The 26,310-nt window shown below is 39.5% G+C and overlaps 1 protein-coding gene across 2 annotated transcripts in view; it reads left to right on the top strand.

Annotated features, from left to right (window-relative positions):
- LOC147657374 (UPF0489 protein C5orf22 homolog) overlaps positions 1–26,310 on the top strand; it is a 134,708-nt gene that overhangs the window by 11,581 nt on the left and 96,817 nt on the right. The window lies entirely within an intron of this gene.

Raw genomic sequence — 26,310 nt, 5'->3', positions numbered from 1 at the left:
GGTTCGATCAATAAACAGATATTCTATCGCGTTCAACGAATATTTATAACATTTTTCTATTCACGGATCCAGAGGTTTCCAGAATCGGGTAAAGGGTTCGTGTGTGACGAAATTATACGGTGACGGATTATCCGGCCGGCCGGTCGTCGGCACGCCACTGAAAGCGAACGTACGCTGGGTTTTTGATCTTACCGCGACGATTTGTACCCGCGATCCACGTATAAGAAGAACGTGCCCCGGCGAGCCTGTAGAAGAGCATCCTCTCTCCTCCAACCTATCTCTTCTCTTTCCACCGCTTTTTCTCCGCTCTGTAGGACCAAAGGGAGATAGATACATAGAGAGAGAGAGAGAGAGAGAGAATCCGCTGCCGTCCCTCAGCCGTTGACAAATAGTCGTCGTGGTCTTTTCCACGTATAGGAGCGTACACGCGGCCTTCTGCCGTGCTCGCCTCCCTCCACGGGCTTTCGCGATTTCTTTTTCACCCTCGTCGTCGCGCGGTTTCACCGTGCGCATAATTGCCGGTGGGTGTCTCGCGTGAAATGTGCAGCTGCGCGCATGCACATTCAGACGTCCGTCAAGGTACGGGGACGTTGGCGCGTAGGCAGCCGATCCAACGACCACGAAACCACGGGGGGATAAGGATCGTGGCATCGCTTTTTCACCCATTTCTCCTCCATTTTTTATTCGTTCTCTTTTTTCCCCCCTTCCCCTCTCCTCGATCGGATCGCAGGAAGAGGAGATACCGGTCGAAAATTGCAAATTCATAATTTGCCCGGGTATCGCGTTTCTTCCGTCTTAACTCGTCCCGCGATCAAACGGCCGGGGGGACAATTTAAGTTAAGCGTGTCGCTTCGAATTATTCCCGCCTCGCGTATCATCGCCGTATTTTCGAAGCGGGCTCGTTCTTACCTCGTTTCTTTTTTCTTTTTTTTTTTTTTTTTTTTTCGAGAGAAAGGGAAGGTTCGTTGTAGATCGAAATGATTCATTTGTAAGGGAGGAAGGGGGGGGTTAACGTCGGTTACACTTTGTGATAAGCAACGCCGACGTGGATATATCGGGTTCGTCGTATGTCTGATAATATCGCTTCGTGCTCCTTGTACCTTCTATTTGTTACGCTTTACGTTACAATGTTGCGCGTTGCAAACGAATTCGTACTTGTGAATACGACGATTTCTGGTCGGAGCGGCGGATCATCGATTTTCATCGCGGTAGAGATTTAAGAACAAGATTTTTCTTTCTAAGATTGAATCGTAATTATATTTCGTGCAATTTCGTGCAATTTTTAAAAAGGTTTTTCGTCATAGAATTTTCATTTCTCATAAGAGATGCATCACTTGCAATGTTTCTATATATATATATATATAATATTCGTATAAATTTAATTGAATGACACACATCATCGTAAACATTATGTACCCGATTTCGTTTTGCACAAGATGATTGACTTAGATAAAAGATAAAATATATTTGAAATTTTTAAGCTTGTTTGAACGAAATATTATCCCATTACTTTTGTCTAATATTAGCAGCTCTTGGAGAAACAATATATAAATACTTGATTCGATCCACGTTGTATCTCACGTTCCCTTAATTCAAAAGGTCGATCCATCAACGCGCGATTTTCCATCGCGCGAGAAGTTATCGTTGATGGAGGAAAGATGTCGTAACTCATCAGATCGTATCCAAGTGTTTAGATTTGGCGCGAGGCACGCACTCGTGCTTGTAGTTGTACGTACGCACTAACTCTTTGCTCTGCGATAAATTGTGGCATGCTTTGCCAGGATGTACGATCGTCCACCTCGTTGCGAGTGTATTAGGCCACGTAGTAGTAAATCTCGAATTTTTTCCCGCGTTGAGCGCACGTGAAATGAGGAGAAAACGTTGCAACGTGTGCAGCCAAAGGAAACAATGAGAACGAGATGCATGGGAGAAAAGGCACAAGAGAAGGCACAACAAAACTCGATATATGTTGATATTGATTTCCTACGTACACCTTTCATGTCGACTCGATTTTACAGAGAAAAAAAAAACACAAAAATATCAATCTTATCTATCGAATTATTACATTAATACAAAGTTAAAATGCGACGAAGATACAGATTGCGATTGTTCAGTCGCAAATTTCAATCGGTTGTAACTAACATATGAATGAATCACAAGCGGTATAATATATTCGTATATACCAACTTTTCCAACTTTGTTGAGCAGAGTCTTGGAATCGATTTGCGCAAACTGTTCCACGAATGTATTAACATGGTGCGGAGCTTAGAGAGGCGAGGATGGAAAACAAAATTCTTCGTGGAAGTTTCGAATGATGAATTGCCGGATTATTTTTTTGATGGTGTTCGGGGTCTATAACAATCTAGCGATACTTTAGAGCGTAATTTTCCGCGACGTTACAAGTCGGCGAGACGGAGATACACGCGAGAGATTTATAGCGTTGTCGCTGCAATGATTTACCCTTTTTTTTCTCTCTCTCTCTCTCTCTCTTTCTCATCGATGCATTCCGTGAAATCTTGGCAGAAATTTGGAGCGAATCCATTAGCGGGACGACAGGGTGCGAAATTAAACGTGGTGAGAGGTAAACGCCATTAGGGGATGCGGGAAGATTTATATTTTTGTGGTTGGCTCGGTTTCTCTCGCCCTGTCCGGTGACGAGATGATCGTTTGATTTATTGAAAATAGATGAAATCCCCGCTTGGCTTATACGCCGTCTAGTTTCTTAATTGTCCAGCCAAGATTTTCTGATAATTTTAGAAATACTAATTTCCTCTCATTCATCTATATCACATCGTCCATTAGTCCGCGTGTATTTTAACTAGGAGTTAAAACTAACTGTTCAAATATATAATTTTCTAGAATTAAATTGTAGGAAATATATCACACTCGAAATAGATGCCAAGCAACTTAATATCAAACAATAGATGGAATGTTTATTTCTTGCAATATTGTAATTTCTTTATTTACATTTGTTCATTATAATATTTGCATCAATATTGTTTATCTAAATTAATTTGCAAATTGAATAGGATTGTTTTACATTATTTAAGAAACAATGAGAATGTGTTTTTCTTCAGCATCATCCTTTTTCTTTCGTATATAATTCTTTATTATTATTTAATCATCATAAAATTAATATAATTGAAAAGAAAATATAGAAATATAGAGTAGAACTTTTTAAAAAATATTCATTTTAAGATTGGAGATAATAAATTTCATTTCAAAAGTTATGAAATTCGATTCTTGGAATTAACTTTTTTTTTTTTTTTTTTTTTTTTGTATCACGAGCTATGTTTAAAATCATAAAGTTAACCGTGTGGCATTTTCTTTAATCTTTCACCGTGAGATTTATTCGAATTTGGATCCTTCTAACGCATGTTTCTTGTTAAGTGCGTAATAAATTCTGAAGTATTAATTAATTATGAAGTATGCGCGTAAATCTGTTTGTCTACGAGGATACATTGTACGAGAGTAAGTCTATAAAGTCTAAATTTAAATGCTGTTCATCAACCGGTATTATTAGAAATCTACTTTCAACGTGTCGTAATTGTTGCATTGCGAACCATCCCGGACCAGTGTGGACGCACATTTGTACTACACTGATGGAAAGCATTTATTTCTTTTAATTGCATCGCGTTATGTTTATAATAGCAACGAGAATTTGATGTAGATACCCAATATATTTTAGAAAGAAATATAACTGGAATTTTCAACGTTGCAATCTAATTAAAATGTTAAATGAATTAAGCAAACATTCAACTATTAAAACGTTGATCGAAAGGACTTGTTCTTATAAAATTACGTATAGTGGAAGGAAATATACTTTCAATATTCAATGTATAGATATTTATAATAGCATTTTAATATTCATTTTATTGTGCAAAGCTTTGAATAACAAATTGATAATAAAATTTGATAACAATAATGACTTTTATATCTTTTCACGATAGCTAATAATGTATGTCAAAACCACGCACAAATCACTCACACACTTCGATTCTGTTGTGCGAAGCTTACATCATTCTGAATGCTTATTAGTCAAAATTTATTCTCTATATAAATATCTTTTATCGCTTTTCACTGGAAAACCCCGATGCATCAATTATACTTCACGCAAAAGTCTTAAATCCATACAGTCGAAAATTTCTTGTTTATTTTATTACTTCTTGCTCAACTACAAAATTTAAAAACTTTTATCTCTTCTATCCGAGAGATTAAAATATTACACATCAAGAAAATGTTCTTCCTTCTAAAAATGCAACTTGAAAAAATTAACTCAAACCAATATCTCTCTTTAAACAACGTTCGTAAGAGACACTCTATCTATCTTCTGAACAAAAACACCTTATACACGCTTACCTTTCTCGACCTATTAAACACACACTGGGGAAAGGGATGATAATTCTTCCTCGAAATTATCCCTGCTCTCAATCGTGGATGGTATAATATTTGCCAGATGTGCCGCTCATATAGCATATCGTTTTCTAGAAACGCGCCGGCATTCCTCCATTCCATCCACTCTCTTCCAGCGAAAGGTTGCCCTCTGAATTATTGCCGGCGCATCGATCCGAGTTTTCACTTGGAAGCTGGCTCGGTTAAAGCGGTACACAGCGCCATTCCGTTGCCCGCGATCACCGTCCACGTTGTTTATTATGCGTTTGTCTTACTTACGCACCGGGCCGGGATTTATTACCCGGGTACACCTAAGTTTTCATTGAACAACCCCGAGACCTCTCGCTCGTAAATGCTGACGAGCCCGCCGGGTTCGCAGCTAAGAACTTATTTGGAGTCGGTTGCCAGCTTGCAAGAAGAGAAAATTGCTCATTGTTCCAGATTTCATCTCTTTTTCTTAGCCACTTTTAACCGACTGCCGGACTGCTTTCGACGCCAAATACGTATCCCTAGTAATGTACTAATGGAGTTTGAAACGGAGTCTAGTACGATCATCGCGAGAACTTCTTTTCGATAGTTTCTTCGTTCTCTTTGGCTTTGGGTCTCCTTCTCGACGCCGACGCAAGAACGAGTTCGATTTATTATCGGGAATACTTCTTATCTTATTATACGAGGGGTATATATATAAAGAGTTGTAAAATGGAATGATGAAAGCTTTATGAAAGGATAAGTTGAAATAAGAAGCGAGTAAGAAGGTGTTAGTTTTTTTTTTGATGATGAAGATAAAGATCGTCGTGTGGCTCAATGCAACAAGAGTCATCTTCGTATAATAGTCTGTAAAAAATTAATTATACGAGATTATAGGTACCTGTTCCATTCACTTTCGTAAAAGTTAGTTTTCCAATAATTTGTTTATAATCCCATGATTTAAGAAAAACTTCATTAAACGCGTGAACTTAGATGTACCTGAGATAGCTCAAACGATGAATTCTTAATAAAATACTCGAGTAGATTTCTCTTCTTGAATATGTAATTCTTTTTCGATAACCTCATCGATCTCTTCTTTAGATAAATCTTTTCAATGCTTCTCGCCGCGGGGTAGAAAGTGTGAATTAAATTTAGATACTTTATATCGTATCTCGCGTTCGAGAAAGAAAAATTTTACATCTTACGTGATAATAAATGAATGAACTTTTAGAAGGTATACTTTGTCGAGAATTCGATTTCGATTTTTCCAATCTCGAATCGAAGAGAAGATAGAATTATTGTCCAATTCTTATTGTTTATAATAAAAGTATCCTGTATAAATTAACATGTGATATATTTGTAATTTATTCATATGGAAATTACGAAATAATGATTATTTGATCGATTGATACGACGAGACTCTATTAAATTTTAATTTTCAATAAAATCTGACATTAAACAATGGTTTAATTTGTTGATCTCATTATTTCACAAAAAATTGGAATCAATTGTTTAAACTGTTGGAACATAGTGAAAAAATAATCGTAATCTTCGTAGGATTATTTTAAAGATTGGATTCTTTACTTTTACATTTCTCGTAGAGAGGATCTTTATAAAGAGAAGGTTTCAATTTTCATAGTGATTTTTGTTGCATAAGAAATTTTTTGAATTTTTTAAATCCTCTTGAAGAGAAGACAATCTTCGATCTTTTCAATCACTTGTTAATGTAAAATGATTTTCAAGGAAATTTAACTTAGAGACACGAATCCTCCACAGTGTATCATATTTTTATAGCAATTCAAAGATTGATAACTTGAACTTTGTCCATATAATTACAAACAACAGTATTTCTATCACGATTCAGAGGAATCTTTGTTCGTTATCTATACCGTATCGTAATTAACGATTAATTACCGACTTATTTAATAGAGTTGGAACCTTTTCTCGATAGATCCATTGGTGGATCAATTGGCTCGAGCTCTAGTTTAGTATTAATTAGCTCGCGCTTGCTTCGACCTCCTGTGTGTATGCCTTGTTAATTATCGTCCAAACGATCTTCCGGATCCATTCAACCATGGCCGATGCGCGCTTTGTAGATGTATTTATTTCACCTGGTCGAATTCTTTTCTCCCACGGTATCGAGTGTTTCTATTTTTATGGATTTAACACGCGGTGTTAATCGATAGTGCTGGCAATTAACTCTCGACGTATCTTCTATTTCATTAAGTTGAATCGATCGATTTTATTTAGTTTTTCCCGATCGAAGAAGTTTTGTAGACGATAATGCTATTCTTGCTTATATTGCATTGGATAGTTTCGAATAATTTATCAATGAATTTTTAGAATGTTTATAAAAAGTAATCGTGTCCATATCATGATATGATCATGTATACAACTATACATTGATAAACAATATAAAAATATTTAAATTATAACGAATATAATGATTCAGTTGCTATGGAAATTATCAGAAGATAAATGATCTTGATATTTCCTCAAAAGAAAAAAAAAAAAGAATAAGAAATAAATAGTATCACGTATCGTATAATACAAGGTTTATCCATCTCGAAATTTTTTCGTTTCGCTTTCCCTCCTCCTCCCAGACTAGAATAGGCAACATCGTTAAAGTTGAATGGAATGATTTTCACGTTCGAGCAAGCCAAACATCCGCGATGTCGGGGCCACGTAGAAAGACGTAGATGGAACATCGCTCGCGGAACGAGCAATATTTAATCTATCGTGTTGCGTAAACCCCTACGGGGGAACATTCGTCTTTCCATGTTGGCCAACTACGGACGATCATCCAGCCAGAGTTCGAGCACATCCGGTTGCACGGATGGAGGCCACGCGGCTTATTATTCCTTCCTTCCCCGACGACGAGCGCGGCTTTGGAGAGAAAAATCTTAGGATGAGCGTTCGCCTCTATCCAGGCGAATACGTGGGCGAATGTATACCGAAGATGGGCCGAAGAAGCGAATCGAAGCGGGGGGACTTGGGCAAACAATTCGTCTTATCTCAATGTGAATCAACGTTTGATCCTTGGGAACGAGTTGTTCATCGCGGCCGGCCATTTCTTGTACCCGGTACCCGGTAGCCGGTAGTTGTTTGAAAAAACAGGAACGTTACTTGAGAAAGTAAACGGCCCCTGTGGTTAACGAGTGGGTGCTAAACCGTCCGCGACACGGGTATTCGATTAACCTCGTAAACTCTGTCTCCAAACGTTGGGGAAAAAGCTCTATTCTCTTCCTTATTCTTCTTTTCTTTTTTGCCCTTTTGCAATAATTACGCGCGCGTTTGGTATCATGGTTAGATATAGATAAACGAGGTATATCTCATCGATTTCGAGCTTTAGATTAAAAATGAAAATGTCTACGATAACTGGTTATTCATTTTCGTATTATTCCAATTCAAGTTATATCACATAATATACGATATTAATTACAGAGAGTTGGAAAGCAAGCGTTTGGTTATTAACAAAAACAGAGATCTTAATATCATAGTCGGCCTGATTGTTTCGTATAAAAGTATACCGCTACATTTTCCAGATCCTTCACTTCTCGCGAGTTTCCCCATACGAACCATTCCGTTTCGAAACATGTCGTAAAATCGAGGCAGCTCCTTTTCGAAAAGCCGATAACATGTGCCTTCCCTTTCGCTGTGACGCACGCTCTTGTGTCATTAGCGGTTGTTTCCCCGATGAAAATTAGACGCGACTCAATCTGTATTCGAAACTTCCGTTAAAGGGGGCAAAGGAGTCGGCGTCGCATTAAACGAGAGCGACGAGAAAAACTTTGCCATCTGTCGCATCCCCGCCAACAAAAACGTATAGCCGTTCCTCCTTTGACTGCTCATCGACTTTTTCAAACGTCCCGGGGAACCTGCGTTTTTCCCCCTGCGTCGGGCCCTACTCCACCGCTGTCAAACCATATTCGATCGCGGACGAGCTCGTCCCCCGAGTTTCTTCGCCGCCATTAGCCTTTCCCGCTTGGCCCCCCGGGTTTTTCCGCCGCCGCGGAATCGCCGATTATACAAACTAGCCGTCGACCGGATCCAGAAACCCCGGTTCTCGAGAAACCGATTCGTTTGACGGAATCGGAACCCGGCCCATTTAAGGGACATCCGGTATTTGTCGCCTTCCCGCCGTCGAGGGGACGCCACCCAATTAATTGCGAAAAATCACGTTAATTGACGGCGCGCGTCGAACGCGGTGCCGGATCGTGTGTTACTTATATAATCCGATCGATCCTGCCACCGGATACGTTGCGACTACCTTTTATTCGTGTAATGGACAGAACCTATTTTTCTTTGTACAGTGTTTTTTACAGGATTGAAGATTTAACGAAACGTGGTGTTTCGTAGGAGACATCGGATCTTTTTTAATCAATAATAAAAATTGTGATGTAATATTATTAATTGGCGGTATTTTCATCACAAGTTTACATTCGGTACAAATCGATGAGTTGAATAGTCAATTCTTGCAAACAAAATCATATCTTCTTTCACAAATTTCGCAAAACTCGATAATCCTCGGGCAGAAGAAGAAAGGAGAAAAATCCGATTCGGAGTTCGAAAATTCGTAATTAATTTTCCGATTACGTTCGGATGAAATTGTAAGTCGCTGCGGGCCGGATGTCGTATTTACGTCATGTCTGCGCCGACAAGGGACACGTTTGTCCCTCGACAGCCGTGGAAGGTACCGATGCTATAAGGCTATATACGTGTCCGTGTTCGAACCGGACACGGTTGCGCGGGGACCGTGCCGCATTTTATTTCACCTCTAATGATTCCTCAAAACAAGCTTTATGTCCCCGGACGACTCGGCCGTATTTGGCGCGGCGCTTTTATCGCAATGTTTTCTGCCTGTCCTTCGTGGCTCTCGACGGAACGGCGAGAACCACCGACAGGTGGCAACTATCGGTCTCGAGACGCGAAAAAGAAGAACCGATCGTCGTTATGATATTTTTTTCATCACACCTTTTGTTCCCAACCTTCGAAGACCGCGAACGAATACCAATTTTATATATATATACCCGGCCTCGGGATTATTTGCGAGCTGCATCGGAGCTGAAAAAAACAAGGGGCCTCTTTCTTTGTCCTCCTTCGCCTTTTTTCTCGCGCTCTCGTCGAAATTCTCGTGGAAGAAACGCGGAAACGATGCTACGAATTCGTTTTATCACGTACGAAATTCGTTGACGTACGAATTTTTAGATTTGTTATAAAAAGTAGTAATAACACGTGATAAAAAAGATTTATATCGTTTCATTTCGATACAATTTTGATATAAAAAAAAAAGTCGAAACATCAAATCTGAGCTAGACAAGATTGATAAAAATTTATTCCCCGATTTAAAGATAAGAAATTATGATCGTGTCGTTTCCTATTTATCCTATTTGGCAGATGACGTTAATTAGACACAATTAGATGGTAAATGGTCGTCGAATTTGAGCGTGAATAACGGTACGTCGTGATTGTTATCGATCGAGATATTGGGATAAAACGGGTCGCACACGTGCATAGCATCGGCGATCGTCCTCGAGAGATCGTTAACGAACGGGCGAGTTTTGTCAACTGCCTTTTGCCGTGTACGAGCGTGCACGTAATATAATACGATTAATGTAAATCATTTTTTTCTTCTTCAAAGATATCCATCTCGATCCCTTGTTTATCGTTCAACTTTCAATTAAGCATAATCCCGTTTAGCATAATCTACGGACGTTCAATTTGACGTATGTCTTGCCACCATGCCGTATACATAAATAATAAACACCTCTAAAATATTAAAATATATAAAAAAGTATAATATAATAATTTCGCGGTACAAACAAAGTATTTTTATTTCATAATTATGGAATAAATATTTAATTTCATGTATAAAATATAAAACGTCGAAAGAATGCTTTTTATCCGCTTTTTATCGACTCGAATACGGAACGGAGAGGAAAGTGGATCATCGATGTCCGCACCTGTCGTTTTTTCCCCCCTCCCCCCTTTTTTTTCCCCCTCCCCACCCCGAAAAAACGAGCGAGCTGTCAAAGAGGAATTGCCGATGCGGTAAGAGGCGATGCGCTCGTCGTTGTTTTCCGAACGGCGAGGCAAAACGAAGCTCATTGTTCCACGGTGTCGTTCGTGGCAACGAAAAATCATTTGATCGTGCCATAAAATCACGTTGGCATTTATTGCCGCGCGTCTTGCCCTCGCCTTGCGCTCGGGTCCATTTGTAAAACAAATGCAAACTCGTTCCTGGGACTCGTTGCCGCCTAAGGTTGCCGTTCGTTGCCGCTCGTACGTCCCTTTCACAATCGGCAACCCGCAAAAATAGGAAGGATATATACGGTTTACGATCATCTACAAATCGTGCGGATAACGATAAAAAAAATTTTTCTTCCTTCTCCTTCGTCCATTGATCCCACGAGGGCGAGGGAGATGCTATTTCTCGCGTATATATATATATATATATATATAAAGACGTCACGTCATTTCATCGCCATTCACGCAATATACTTCATCATATTCGTATTTGATAAATATTATTGGCCCAAGATTTCCATTCTTCTTCCAAACTGTCTATCGTAGGTGTATCGCGAGAAATATATAATCTTCTCTCGTATAAATATAAAATCAACATTGCTCGTGTCACTTTTATTAACGATCGGGAAGAAAATTTCCACAAATATGATCGAAACGTTGCTTGCGCTTATTCCAACAACCTTAAGAAATTAATCGTTGTGTCCGAATCTCGCGTAATCCGATTCTTCCTTGCTCAGCGCCGAGTAATTGAATGAATCGCGCAAAAATGGGTGTCGTGATTTAATCGCGGGGGAAGGGGAGAGGGGAAACGTGTTCAGGTGAACGTGTTCATTTGCTGGCCGCGAAGTGTGTTAAACACGGATTTTCACGATCTACATTATTCAAAATCACAAACAGATTCCCGCCTCCCACCTCTCTCTCTCTCTCTCTCTCTCTCTCTCCTCGTTCGTTGAACGATGGATACCGTGGCCGACTCCGGTACCAGTTCCCAGCACGAGACGGCCATTTATTATCGGAGACAAAGGTTATGCTCGCGGGCCGACAATGGTTGTAAGTGCGCGCTTCTAATGGCCGTCGAAGACAATGCCTGAAGCCGGCTTAATGTCAGAAGGGCGAGCGATGCATAATTTATTAAGTTGGCCCTCGTTTCGCGCCGCGGCTTCCGCGCCATCCGAATGATCCTCCACCTCCTCTCCATCTTTTCCCGCGTAACGAGACGGTTTCTTATCGGGGGATATTGACACTTCTGCTTCCACTCTCTCTCTCTCTCTCTCTCTCTCTCTCTCTCTGTGTTCTCGATATAAATCGAACGAGATGAGTTAACGAAGGAATTTTAAGGAATGTTTACGGACAAGCGTTGTAGATTTTTATGCTTTCGTTAATTGATGGGGGTTGAATGATATTATTCGAGTGTGTTATTTATTTTATACAAATTTTTATAGGAAAGGATGAGTCGAAATCTAATTTCTTCCTTGAAATTTGAAGCAACGAATAGTCACTGAATAGTATTTTAAAACAAATTTTATATTTAATCGGGATCTTATTTTTACTTTAAATTAATTTTCTTCGAAGGAGAAATTCTTAAATAAAGAGTTCAATTGTACTATTTTTAACGGAGTGAAATAATGAGGTTAAAACATGCGCAGATTGTATTATACATATTCATTGAATTTTCACCGATGTCGAGAGGGAAATAATTAATAAATTGGTTGTCGATTGGCCCGTGAGATGGGGAAAAAATTACTTTTTTTCCGAAACAGACAGACAGGATCGGTTAATGCGATGAATTGTTGAAATTCGAGAACGAAAGGACACCGAAACGAACGACGGCCGAAAAACTTGAACCTCGGCCGCAAATTAATTAAGGTGGTCACAATTAACAGTAATGAAAGCGAATGTTTCAACTACTTCGTTTTTAAGAATCCGTCTTTTGCCGACCACGTTTCTTAATCACAATTAACCGACTGCGAAAGTAATTAAGACCGAGGACCGAGTGTAGAAATGAAGAAAAGGTTTAGTCGTCGAAATGAAGAAAAAAAGAAGAAGAAGAAGAAGAAAAAAAGAAAGAAAAAAGGAGGAAAGAAGGAAAAGAAAAAAGAGAAGAAAAAGTGAATAAGATGACCGTTCACGGGAACCCTGTAATTAAGGTGTCTTAATTGGACGCTTTCACCTGCCAATTAACTTTCTGATTCTTTCGTGGAAAATTTTTATTAAATCTATCACTGGAAACGGGTCGTTTCATATGCTCGATGCATATATCAAGTATCGCCTGAACATGATAGCTTGCAAGATAGCTTTTTAAATTTTGTTATAGGACATTTAAAGAAATTTTAAAAAATTAAATTTTTTAATAAATAGGATAATAATTTGGAAATACACAAATTGGAAAAGTCGAATACAAATTTTTCTCAATATAATAATTTTCCTATGTAAATTGGAAATCTGAAATGGTACTATTATATTAAGAATTATCAGATAAACCGATAATAAAATATAGATGGTATTTATCGAATATATTATAACTACCAGATAAATTTATCCTATCTGTAATTACGTCACCGATACACGATCTGCCCATCCCCGTGTTCATAAAACACGCCTGCTAATCGTTATATTCGGTCTTTTCGGGACGAGTTCCGCCTTAATTGCAAGGGGTGACCGTCAATTTACCTGTAGATGCGCGAAACCGGCCGAATCTTTCGCAATCTGCCACTAAACGTTTCTCCCACCCGAACGTATCTCTCAAGAATTATGTCCGTCCAATTGTCATTCGCAAATTTTCATTCAAAATATTTCCTCTTCGTTAAAATTTACTATCAATAATAATAACGTTCCACTCGAATGCTAATCTACAAAATCTGTTTAAAAATTTCAAAATTTTTTTTGTAGAGCTTTACTTCGTTAAACGAAATTAAATTTTGCTAAAATTGTATTCTCTTCATGAAAATCTCTTCCTACGAAATTCTTACGAACGTTTTTTTACTAGCACAGTTATCGTCGAACGTATCTCATCCTGGGAGGATCCTCTCCTCTCCCGGCTCCTATCGCATCCTACATCCGTTCCTTCTCCGAATAAAAAGAGGGCGTAGGTCACGTAGGAAGCGATATTTTTGGCGAACCAGGGCCCGTCATCGCGATCACCGAGCAGCTCGTTTCAGAGCCCTGTCTTCCGATGGAAGAAGACGAGAGCGATACGAAGCGAAAAACGAGAGATTCGCACGCCTAAACGTTCCGCACCCTAATTAAACGATAAACTATGGCACCAACTGGGCGAGCGGAAATACCGTGGATCCGGTGTCGGAGGCAGCGTCCGGATAAATCCTCTGTTCTTCAACCTGCCAAGATTTGCATTCTTCCGTTACGCGGCAGCCAAAGCATAAAACGTCGTATCGACTTTGTTCTTCGTTCTACACGTCAGAGTTATGGCTTCCGTCCTAAAAAAATCTTCGCTCCTCTTTCTGCGAATGATCTTATCCACTCTAACAGTATCTCATTTGCCTTCGCTTTTTTTTTTTTACGATATTATTATAATTAATATCTACTAGATCAATCTCCCTCCTCTCTCTCTCTCTCTCTCGTGTTCGTCTCAAAAATTCCGAAATCTAACTCTCTCTTCCTCGCTCCCTCCCTTTTTACACGCAACAACGTCGTTTCGTTACCCGCGATCTTAATTGCGTCCTCTGTTGTCTTTCACAACCGAATCTCCTCCTCCACGGACAGTCGTCTCTCCGTCCAAGCGATACCTATCTAGATTCATTACCGGTTATAAAATACGAGATTAATTGCCACGATAGTTTTTTCTTCTTCTCTCCTCTCGTTCACGAAACAGTGGACACCCTTGTCGTGTTCCATTCATCGTTCTCGCCGCGGCGAGATATCGAATCGGACGAATATGACCGTGTACATATATATATATACATACGCCAGCTTGTTCCAGTTCGACGATCGACCCGGCCTCTCTGTTTCGAGTCTACGATTCAAGATGTCCTTCGGATCGTGGTGCACACCTGCCTTTTAGGATCTTATTTCGCGATATCAGATCGTCTTGGTGCCAAGCGCCAATAATTAACTGCTAATACATTGAATAGAGGCGGTGAAGAGATGGAGATTGCAGATAGATCGGCAATATTTATCGATACGAACGATCCGTTCCAACGAATGGAAATATTTCGCAAGGATATTTGTGTACAAATGACAGTTTTCATACGTGACTGCGGATAGTGTTACATGTTATTTCGTAAGTTGGAAATTGTCCGTGTGATTAATGAAACTTTTAATTTCGGAATCTTATTTCTTTCTTTTTTTCGTCGAGATGATAAATCGTCGTTGGTAGCTTTTAAATCATACGATATCTTCATTTCAAGAGGTTTGATCAAAATTTGTAGCAAATTTTTCCTTTTCTGCAATTTAATATTTCATATTTTTACACGCATCATTATCGCTATCACGTTTTTTATATTGCTATCTTCGTATTCTTCCTCTATATAGAAAACTTGCAATCTTTCTTTTTCAATTAACCGTACATTGTATTCGAATATCAAACGTATACACCGTGAATAGGGATGAACCAGAGAATTCTTATATCACGCAAATGGCAAAAGTAGTCCAAATAAAATGTTACTGCTCTTAACCAATGAGGACGTACATAATTTTTTAAATCGTGTAAAAAGAGCTAACATTATATATAGATAATAATAACTTTTTAGATACAATATATCTACGAACATAGATAAACCCAAAAATTATACTCCCCTTCCATCTTCAAAACGAAGGAACGAAGAAGAAAAATCCATGAAATAAATACTCGATGCATACACGAAGAAATCGTAAGAAAAGAGTAACACTGGTGGAAGAAGAAAGGAAAAAAAAACCTGGTGACTCGCGGCCAAGTATCCGTAATCTTCATAGATTCTGGACAGCGGATGATAAGAAGGGGGGGGCAGGCGGGGAAGGCGGCAATTTATCGAGGAGAGGGGCCACTGGGCTCTAATATACCTTAATAGATATCCTATCGGTTGATTGGGGTGCTTCACGGTTGCTAGCGCAACCCTAAATGCCACGGTCCACCGAGCTGAACTGTCGGCATACGCTTGCTATTAGAGGGCCGGGCCCAACGTTTTACTGCGCGGTAAATGCAGGTATAAGGCGCGACTTTTAAATTCACTTACACCGCGCCGCGGCTTTCGAATTAAAACGCGAACTTTATTGCGTACCCGACCGGTTCCCCCTCTGTCTCGCCCCGCATCACCGACCGTTTACCCCGCGGCCGCCGAGGAAAAACGAGAAGGAGCGCTTCTGTATACTCGGGGGATGATTTGAACGATCGACCGTGTATAAATGCTAATGGAGAGATCGTGGACCTCGTTTTTTCGATTTAATTTATGACGACTTATTTTATGTTTCGCTGTGTGCTCTTTCGAGATCACTTTGCTCTTGCGATTTTCGAAAATTATTATAGAAGAGTTTTGAGAGTCAAGTGTACGGATTAGTGCAGTGATTAAAAAATTCTACTCTCTCAAAGATCTATCTTAATTTCTTGATTGAATGAAAAAATTAACTAAATAAATAATTGTTTAACTTTCGTAAAAAAAATTTGCATAAACAATACGTTATTATTATACTTGTATAATTATCATACATTTCCTGAGATAGAGAGGAAAAACTGTAGTCAGCTTTTCTTAATCTCAAAACTGTGTCCCTTCGAGAACGAGGCGCAGCCTCGCTTTGTCTATTATCATTCAACGCGTCCGTTCAAAAATGCAGTTCACTTACAATTAGCAAAGGAAAACGAGCTCGCCATTGAACGAGACAAGCCGACCGAGCGACGCCTTAACGAGAAGAAAAGCACGAGGAGAGGTAAACGGTAACAGGGTTATTTAAATAATACTACTGCTAGAGCGTGGTCGATCGTAAATTTTAGGATTCCATATTCTTCCGGTTTCAAAGCAAGCGGCGCAAAATGAATTTATGAATACGCGCGGGCAATACATTACGGCCACGTCTAATAAATATCGAGCCTCTTCATTTACCTGTCCGGACGATACACACTCGTACAGGACGATGTTAGAACAATGGAACGAACCGCGTATTACGCAAACGCGAATTTCGCAAGAACGTGCCACGTTCAACGTATAACGATACGTGAATTTGTGGGTGGAGTTTGTGTCTCTTGCGTTCTGGCACGAGAAAATGGCAGATCCGTATCGCGAAACGGATAGTTCAGGAACCACAGGCAGTTTTGTTCCTTACTTACGAGACACGATTTTACCAGATCGTGCAAAACACCGAAATGATACGCCGCTCCCGATCTCTCCTTCGCCCACGAGCCTTATTTTTCAACAGCGTGTTAACATCAATCTGCCTGGCGGTGGCTACGTGGGTGTAGCATCATGATCGCTGCGTCGATTTTTGGTGTTAGTTCGTTGGATGAACGATATCGACGTGAAATAATAGAAAGGGATTTTAATTTTAATTTTAATCGGTTAGTGGCGGAGAAAGATAGTAGCTTTATGAAAACTTTTCTCCAGATTTTCGCGTTATTAGAGGAAGAGTGTAGATTTGACAATATCTTTGACGAGATTTGACGCGTGAAAGACAATGGAAATGGAGGATGAACGAATAATTGAAAAAGGGATTCAAATTTTAATTGTTAGTGGCGGAGGAGGATAGAGTGGTGCAGCTTTATGAAAGCCTTTTTTGTAGATTATCGGTGGAAGAATGTAGATTTGATAATATCCTTGATATATCAAAAATGTGACGATGAGAGATGGAAAATAATCGAAGTAGGATCTAATAATTTCGTTGATAGCGGAAAGGTCAATATTCGGATTTTTAAATCTCTCGATTAATTTAAATAACGTTCACACCTGAATCGGGGAATTCATTTTTTATTCGTAAAAAAAAAAAAAAAAAAAAATGGAAGAATAAACGATAGCCAGCAGAGTTTGCTGCATATAGATAGTAAAATGAATAAAATGAAATTGTATTTTTTTTACATTTTATCTTCGTCAAACGACTTTTCCTGCACGACTCTTAAACTTATATTGCATTCCGTATATTTTTTTCAACTACTTGTTCAGATTTAGATTTAGATAGAAATAAAATGTTGTGCAGGATTATTTCTCGATACGATGTTATTAGTTCTGGTATTAAAAGAATTTTTTTCGTAAATCGGTAAATCTAATAATGATACTTAAAAGTCACGGCGTTTTTATCACCCTTCAAGATCTCGCAATCACCGTGGAAATCATTTCTTTTTTGCCGATTGAAATTGTTGAATCTTCTAAGACACTCCGGTGTTTCGAATAATCAGTATAAATTATCACTAAAATTTTATGCACATTCGTTTTTATTATCCCTCGGGATATCTTGATCAGTGTCCATTCCATAAATAATTCTTTTTCTTTATATATCATTAAACTTTGTACATCTAGAATGTTACGCGCCGAATGTTTTTATTACGCCTTAAATTCTAATATCCGTCTCTTTCCATTCTTTTTTTCTTGAAATCATTAAAGCTGCCGAGAATTTAATATAATTTGAATAATCAATGTGCCACTATGTAATATTAAAATCTTTTGGTAATTTTATTATTCCTCAAGATCTCACGATCCCTATCCACCGTTATAAATAATTCTTTTCTTCTTTTCTTTCTTGAAATCGTCATTTTAATATTCGAGATGATATTAAAGATAAGATCAATATGTATTTTATCTGAAATCATTAATTAAACTACGCAACTACGATACGCGTTGTTCCGATTCCATTTGTTGGTAGACAGAGATCTTCATTGACGATGGACGATTCGACGATACTCGTGCGGTAAAGAAGAGTGTAACAAAGACATAACGACAGCAGAAACAACAGGAAGTCGTATATAGCGTAAACGGTGGCCATAAACCCGCGAAAATCGAAACGGGTTTAAGGCAGATACCCGTTTTATTATATCGAGATAATTTGTCCGAGTTGCAAATAGATTTAACTAAATTAAATATGACGATTTTTCCATCCGGTCCAGCTTCATATAACGACGCCTTATTATTGAAACGGCCGATCTTATAGGACGTTAATTGCGCGAATTGGCTCTCAGTAGCCGGAAATCGAACGATCGAGCGTAAATTTGCGCGTTGATTGGGAAAACTTTGCAGGAAATTGCATCGAAGCTCGTTAAATTTCAATTAATTGGATAATTTTAAATGTTTCGCAAAATTTCCTGTCGATATTTCTTATAAAAACGAATAATAAAATCTTTACGGCTTCTTGATTATACGAAGTATTTTATAGAATTTTTATAGAATTGATATTTTTCAACAAATTCGTGCAACAACATAAGAATCAAATTTTCTTTATGGGCATAATATTAGAATTTGAAATGTTTAGTGAACATTATTTATTTTACGTTAAACGTATGAAATTTTACGCTTTAATTGGATGTTTCCCACAATGAAATAAATCGAAATCAAAATAAATTTAACGTATATTGCATTTTTGAACATATTTCTATTCGAAAAGATCGATAGATAGTCTCTATGATTATCTTCTCTCCTTACGTAATCAGATTTAAAAATAATCGTGTCCGTATCTGTCTAATGGTATTACGGATTGAAATAAGAATATCGTTCATATAATATAAATAACGCGAGAGAGAGAGAGAGAGAGAGAGAGAGAGAGAGAGAGAGAGAGAGAGAGAGAGAGAGAGAGAGAGAGAGAGAGAGAATATTACTCCTAGCAAGAAAATATTTTTCGAGATCGAATCTTTATTGGCCGATTTTCGTTAATGAACATGAGCAATCATTGGCGCGAATTTATCAGAAAATGAAGCAATATCGTAAAACAGTTTTTCTGGAAATTATTCGAGGATACTTTAGCCGGCGGCTGAAGCGATCCGGCCAATCGCTCGACGATCTCAAATTCACGATGCACCACCGCGCGTTTGACGTTCGAAAATAAAATAATTACTTACACGTCCACGGTGTATAATAATATAACCTTCGTTACACTTCGAGGCACGCTCGCGCTGCTGAATTTAGTAGCTAATTCCAAGTTGGCCGTGTGTACGGGATTATGGTTTCATCAAGTAAAAGGCAGAGGCGAAATAAGTTGGTAGGGGGGGATTACATGTCGAGGTTGCCGATCAATTTTTTTTTATGAAAGCGTTACCCTCCCTATCCGGTCCTTTTGCTCGATCGTGTAATCATCCCCGTACATAATCAATAACCGATGCTGGCTCGAGATCGTCGTTCCAACCTTCCCCGGTTTCGGTGATGATCGATAAAGCCGCCCACGCGGCTGAAAGAACGCCCTTCGTTGCACTTCCATGATTCCGCTGACGCGCGCTTTTCATGCGAAAAGTTTTTCATTGTGATGCCTGCGTATATCCGTGAATGCATCGTCATATCCATCAGGGACGGCTCGCCATCGGTCGCTCGTTTTATTGCGGCCGGTAGCCAATGTAGAACATTGATTTGCAAACTCGCCTCGAGATGGGCGCAGCATCTATGCCGGATATCATACCCGCGCAGGGTAGTTCGTTTATCTCTTATGCGAGTAAAATGATGCAAAGAATAGGTGTAAACGATAGTTTTATGATTTTTTACGATTCATCTCGATGGAAAATTTTTGTATTGTTTTTTATTATCGATTAAAGTTTTAATTTTGCATTTTAATTTTTTCGTTCGTGTTCGTCGATGTATATTCCTATGTGAATGTATGGAAGCGCTCGGTCTATTCAAAATTTGGAAAAATTTTTAGATTTAGATCTCGAGTAATTTTTGGAGTTTAGAAAATATAGAATTCGATTGGGCTGTGATTACGTTCGAGTCGAGGCGAAACGACGAATATTCGACGAGTTTCTTCTTTTCGTTTTTTTTTTTTTTTTTTCCAGGAAAAATAAGACCGATACGAATTTCTCGATGTCGAAACGGTCTCCTATGAATTCTACTTGTGTGGCAAGACGAGATCGTGCGCACACAGAGTACGAATTAGCTATTTGCTACGGTATCGCGTTCCTTCGGCACTTTAACCTCCTCATTCTTTTACCTGCCAGGCATACACAACTTCTTGCCCCAGAAATCACAGTGCTTTAGTCCTGCCAGGTTTATATTATCGAAATTGCTAGTGAATGTTTTACCGCAATCAGATACTGACAATTTCATACCTCGCTAAAGTTCGTATGACACAATACTCGATCCAGGGAAAGTCGATGATTACAGTCGGAATAATAATACGAACTATGATATTTAACGTTAAATCTAAAAAGCGGTTTAAGAAAGATGTTAGATATCTGTTTCTCTTCTGAAGAAATGGAAGAATTTTCATTTCAAAGAGAAAATATATCTGTTATTTCTACCGTGTAATTATCAGGATTGCAAACGTTTAATATTAATTATACAAATACTTTTAAAAAAATATGCTCGAAGAAATAGAAATTGAAACAGAAACTCGTTTCTAGTCATTATAAATTATCATGCTTAATAATTAAATAGTTTCTTCATATTCTTTGAATATCTTATATACATTTTCGCATTATAGATATCTTTCACATTTTTACTTTAAAACAAAAATTCTTCACAAAAAATATTATTTATTTGCACACGCAAATACAATTTTTCATAAGATCTTTATTCGTCTCACGTGTTCTTCATTTAAACTTTCGCCCACTCGATTACGATTAAGTGCAATCTAATCTTTTCATCTTTAATTACTTCAATATTCTTCAGCAATTTGTTTCGTGGAAAATTAATTTATCGCGTAAATTGCCACATTATTCTTACACGCAACAAAAAGATTCCATTTGCCTGGCCACAAATTCTCAGATTTTTCACTTCGAAACTACTCTGTACCGTGTATACACCGACCCGTTACCATCGGTTTTCCTAATTGGAAAACGTAATTGGCAACGTGGAAACAGGTGACGCCTCGAAAGCCTGGGCCCGTCGCAAGACTCCTACGCGCGCGAGCATCGCATTATCCCTTTTTCCATAGCTGTGACGGAGAATAGGTAGCGGGAAGAATAAGAGAAGTGGAATAAAGGAGGAAGCGCGTGGAGGGTAGCGCGAGCAAAAGGAAATGGGCATGGAACAAAGAACAAAAGTGGGCGAATTCCCGTTCGCTCGAGATAAAGAGAGGAGGACCTCTAAGAATAAGGAGAGGACGAAGAAGAAGAAGAAGAAGAACAGGAGAAGGAAGAGAAGGCCGGTACTACTCGCCTTGGTCCACGACGAGATATTCGCCGACTAATTGAATTTACGAGCTCGGCGAGCAAACCGTGGCGTGGGTCGTGCCGGTCTTTGGACCAGATTCAGTGTCGGTACACCGCCATTAGCGGCCACTCCGCCTGATTCCTCCAGTATTCCACGACGATAATCGTAAGTTCCGCGATCATACGACGAACAGCCGAAATCCTTCGCCTCCTCGCGTATATACGTGACCGTGATATTTGATACGATACCAGGTGTTCGCCATTGGTGCCATTATTATGCTTCTGTTCTTCTCTCTCGGTCGGCGTACACGATCAACGACTGATCCACGGGTTTGTATAATACCGTTTTCTTCTACCGTTTTGTTGCAAACCGAAACAGTGCGTATTTTGCATCGTGCGCAATTTTTATTCGTTCTTCAGTTTTTCTCTCGAACGCGATTATTTTGAATTCGAGCGTCGTGCGTGCCCGCACGAATTTTTTCCCCATCGTCTGTGCGTTCCTTTTTTCTCTTTTCTTCGACGATAACTTGGTCGATCCCCGGTCGCGCCGAGTAGATCGGTTCAATGGAAAGGAACCGGTCCCTGTTTGTTCGTGAACTCACCGCACCGACAACCGGTATAACTAACCTCCCTTAACGGCCAACGTGCGAGAGCGCAAAGTCGGGGAGGGGGGAGGGGAAAAAACAAGGTGGTACAGGCGACCAACACTCGCCTCCACACCTGACCATTGCTCCTCTATTTTCGTGGAAATATTTAAAATAAATTCGCCATTCATCGTAAGTTCGCGATGACGATAATAACGAAAACAAAAAAATCATCCAATTATTTTTTGCAAAAACGAAATATTCGAAAATATATCTCGAAATATTTCAACCCTTATTTAAATCCTCCGAGGATTCTTTCTTCCATCGAAAGAAGAACGTTTTTTTCTTCGTCGTTTTGCGAAAAAAAAAAACAGGAATATTTCCCAATGGAAATAAGAACAAATAACGCGCTCCATCCACGATTGAAAGAAACGCGAAATCCCGAAGTAGGGATCTCTTTTCATCCCGGTGATTCCGTAAAAAATTTACCAGGACCACGCTTTAAGGGAAAAGCGGTTTCATCCATTTTTTTTTTTTCTACTGCAACCTCCTCCTCCTCCTCCTCCTCCTCCTTTAGAAAGATGTCCAGATTGTGTCCGACTTCGTTCTTAACGAGCGTGTACAAACAAAATTGCTGTTCCGGTAATGGCCACGGTGGTTGCCGGTTTCGAGGATGGTTATACGCCGTGTACGAGACTGTAAAAGGTAAAGGAAGAAGAAAGTGGTGAAAGCTCGGTGCTGCGCGGAGGCGTTTGTCGAATAAATGCCGACGCTTTTAGCACTTTTCTCCGAGCCGTTCAAAGCCTGGATCTCTCTCTCTCTCTCTTTCCCTTCTTTCGTTTCCTTCCCTCCCCCCCTTTCTTCGTTCCCTTTTTAACCGCGCGACTCTTGGAATCGCAACCGTGGCGCGTTTCGGGGACGATGTATACACTTTTTTTTTTTTCTCTTCTTTCTTTTCTCTATACTTGTCGCTTTTTCCCCACCCTTCCTCCTCTTTCTCCTTTTGTCGAGCTTTCCCCGACATTAAAAAAAACCGCGGCGGCGCGACTTCTCCGCGCATCTCACAAAAACTGTATCCACGGTTGTTAAACGCTCGCGTTAACGTTAATAATCATAATGGACTCGCGAGATTAAGAGAGAGAGAGAGAGAGAGTCGAAACGAAGGCACACTCGCGTGTTACCAATGTGGTGTTTCATAATTAGAGGAAACGTGATTAAAGCTTACCTCGAGCTTTCTGGCCCGCCACGAAAATTAATTAACGCGGCGTGAATGCGTGAGACGGAACGGAAGCTTGTTACCTTATTTCGCGCACAAGTTTTCAGTTTTCGTGCGCGTTGCGAAAGAAGAAAGGCGAAAAAGGATGCTTGTGTATTCTTCTGTGTGTTTCATCGTTCGATTTCCATTTCTCGAGAGTGGAAAAGGGGGAGAAAGAAATTTCTTCCTCTGTAGGGTACAGAGAGTTCGATATTATTCAAGCTTTTTCTTCCTCCGAGGATTCGAATATATAATGATCTAAGGAGTTGCTGATCGAGCAAAGCCATCGAACCTCTCTTCTTCGTTACTCGTTTAATGGGTAACTGTGAATTCACGAGGGGGAGAGGGATGTAATAGCGGTAGTCCAACTGCAACGGGAGGCCTACGACAGATGCACTATTCAGAGATCTCGAGAGATCTCGAGTATTCGTACCTCTTTGTAAACAAGAGGTTTCGGAGGTAACGATCCCTTTATATATAGGATTTTCAAAAGAGTTTGACCAGATATCGGCGCGCGTTAAAGGAGAGAAAGAAAAGTATCGTTGGTAAAGGCGAGATCTTAACAAAAATCGTAATGATTAACGATTAGTACGACGAGATCATTTCAAACCGTGTTGCGAATGTTATATTTAGAAGAAAGTTGATATTTATTATAAAATATCTTGCTTTTAATCCTGTTTCGGATAGCAATATTTGTTTATCGTTGTCCTTTTGTATCGCGTTATACGTTATTCGTCGTTTCAACAATGTAAAACAAGATTAGGGAACAAATTCGACGATTAGTCAAGGAAAAAAAAAAAAAAGAAAAAGAAATTAAATTTGTTGTCATCAAGTAATTAAACAAGATTGGAAACAAGTATTTTCAAAACCCTTTTCTTCTTATCTTCGAAGCAAAATAACGTTTCCGTTGCAACACGTTGTCTCGTGTATTTTCTATCCTCCCTTAACATCTACATTGCTCGACCAACGATAGGAAAAGAAAACTACGGCGATTAGCAATAACCGAGAATTTTTCCAAAAAAAAAAAAAAAAAAAAAAAAAAGAAAAAAACACGAAACACCGAGTTCCATGTTCATTTCTTCCGTGAAGAATGCAGTTTTAGAGAGTGTGTATCTAGTGTTCGCAGCGGCGACGACTATTTTTGTGCACGCTCGTTGCGAATAAGGTTCTGGCAGGCGAGTTCTTGGCGCGCAAAACATGTTCAAGATGTACGAACGCGAAATCCAGACGTGCCGTGGATCGAGATGATATCAACACGAGTTGGCGCCAACCTTCGCTTTACGACACATCGCTTCCTGTTATTGGTGTACACACGGCCGTACCACGATGAATCATACGGAGCAGAACGACATATCGGCCGCCGTTGACAGCCGTCGCGTAATTAGAAGGATTCATCGTTCTAATTAAAATCCAAACTTGAACACAACAGATTAAGATACAGACTGTTGAAACATTGTATCGCAACAAGCGTGTATCTCGGGAACGATGATAAATAATGTTGGCTTGATAAAAAATTTCAAGCTGTAAAAATAAAACATCGATACTCGAGAGTTAAAGAAAAATACGAATTAACAAAATTGCATTCATAACAACGATCCGATTTGTCGACAATCGGGCTTGCCATGATCTTCTCGCTTTCTCTCTCACCTCTCCTCCTTCTTTTTCTCACAAACAGATACGACAATCGCGACTTTTAATTACGATTCCGTTAAGATTACAAAATAAATTTAACCCCTCTAGCATTTCTTTCGTATAAAAAGAAAAATCCTTCGTTCTCCTTAACAAATAAGAGAGAAGAAGAGAGACTCTTTCTCTCGTCACTTTAATTTTCCTCGCTGAATATTTTTCTTCCAATTTCCTTCCCCTTGAAAAAAAGAAAAACAAGGAGAGACAATTTGCAGAGGCCACAATCCTTTTCTTCCCCTCCTTTTTTTTTCCCCTCCCCCCCATCGAATCGCAGTTCTTCCACCGTCTTCCCGCGTATTCTTCCGCCGCGGAGAACCCGGAATATCCCGTTGGGAAGTCGGGAATAATTGGATCGGTACAATTAGGGAATGCACCCTTTCCTCCTTTCCATCCTGCTTTTTCTGGGATCCTGGCCAGCTTCTTTGTCTCATCGTGTTTCAGGCAGCGAATCGGGCGAAAGGGGACACCCTCCTCCTCCTAATGGAATCGGATGGCTTCTTGTCCCGAATGTGCCGGCTCAGCAATGTCAATAAAATTTAACAAGCTTCCCATTTACCATTTGCGGAATCCTTCGCAACCGCGCCTCTTCTTTCCTCCTCCTCCTCTCAAAGGATAATCACTTTTATCGCGTCCTCCTCCCCTCACAGCGTTGCTTCCTGTTTCTTTTTTCTCTAAGGAGAAGTCTCCTTCTCCTCCTTCTTATCTCGAATACCGAGGAACCACGGATACTGTTATTTCAGAAATTTTCTTCTGGCCGGATGTATATTATTCGGTCGCTGGGGAGGAACGCTGTTCAGGCGTTTAAATGATGTTTCCGTCAACTACGCGCCGCGGTTGTTGTTGTTGTTGCAGCAGCCAACCCAGGAGGAGGAACGAAGAACCGGTTAACGGGCGTTCAACAGTTTTTCTCAACGGAAATTTATTACGTTCGTATTTAATTTTCGCTTCCCTCGAATTCTTATTTCGTGGATATGCGTATATATGAAATGATTTGACCACCTGTGCATGCGTCGGTGGAATTAATTATCGTAATTAATCTGCCTGTTTTTAGAGCCAATGCGATTATCTCAGTGTCGCGATCGCGCTGTTGTTGTTTCCATTTTTGTGAAAGAAGAGTGGAGAGAGAATGGATATTATCGAACGATTAAGTAAAGATTTCTTGTAATTTCGATATCGAATCAAGTTTGGTGAAAATACTT

Source organism: Apis florea, unplaced genomic scaffold (assembly GCF_048593485.1).
Source record: "Apis florea isolate Af1SG1 unplaced genomic scaffold, ASM4859348v1 contig_3170_pilon, whole genome shotgun sequence".
NCBI lineage: Eukaryota > Metazoa > Arthropoda > Insecta > Hymenoptera > Apidae > Apis > Apis florea.
The sequence above is the reverse complement of the archived record's forward strand: the minus strand, read 5'-3'. Positions and strand labels throughout refer to the sequence as shown.